The sequence below is a fragment of the Eimeria tenella genome, genomic scaffold, assembly GCF_000499545.2.
Source record: "Eimeria tenella Houghton genomic scaffold, Eth_scaff2053, whole genome shotgun sequence".
Taxonomy (NCBI): Eukaryota; Apicomplexa; class Conoidasida; order Eucoccidiorida; family Eimeriidae; genus Eimeria; species Eimeria tenella.
The window spans coordinates 3,675-3,940 of NW_013541897.1; the positions used below are offsets into that span (position 1 = coordinate 3,675).

Here is a 266-nt window from a genome sequence, read left to right on the forward strand (position 1 = left end):
AACTTCCCGATCTTAATTGCTGCCAAGTCCCCCCGCAGCAGCACGCCCTGCTGCAGCACGCAGCAGCCAGCAACAGCAATTTGCTGCGGCTCTCTAAGGAGACACTTTTTGTTCACCAAAGTCCCCGAGGCTGTACACACGAAGTCCTCGGCTTCGAAGAACAGGGGACTCTCCAGTGTATGTACACCCAAACGCACCGCCAACAGCGGGTCCGGGGGCACCCAGGGGGCCCCCGGGGGGCCCCCGGGGGCCCCCGCGGGGCCCCC

At 65.0% G+C, this 266-nt stretch overlaps 1 protein-coding gene across 1 annotated transcript in view; it reads left to right on the forward strand.

The window, feature by feature from the left end:
- The window catches only part of ETH_00039115 (uncharacterized protein), a gene marked incomplete at both ends in the record, with an annotated part of 1,178 nt that overhangs the window by 338 nt on the left and 574 nt on the right, over positions 1-266 (forward strand). The window lies entirely within an intron of this gene.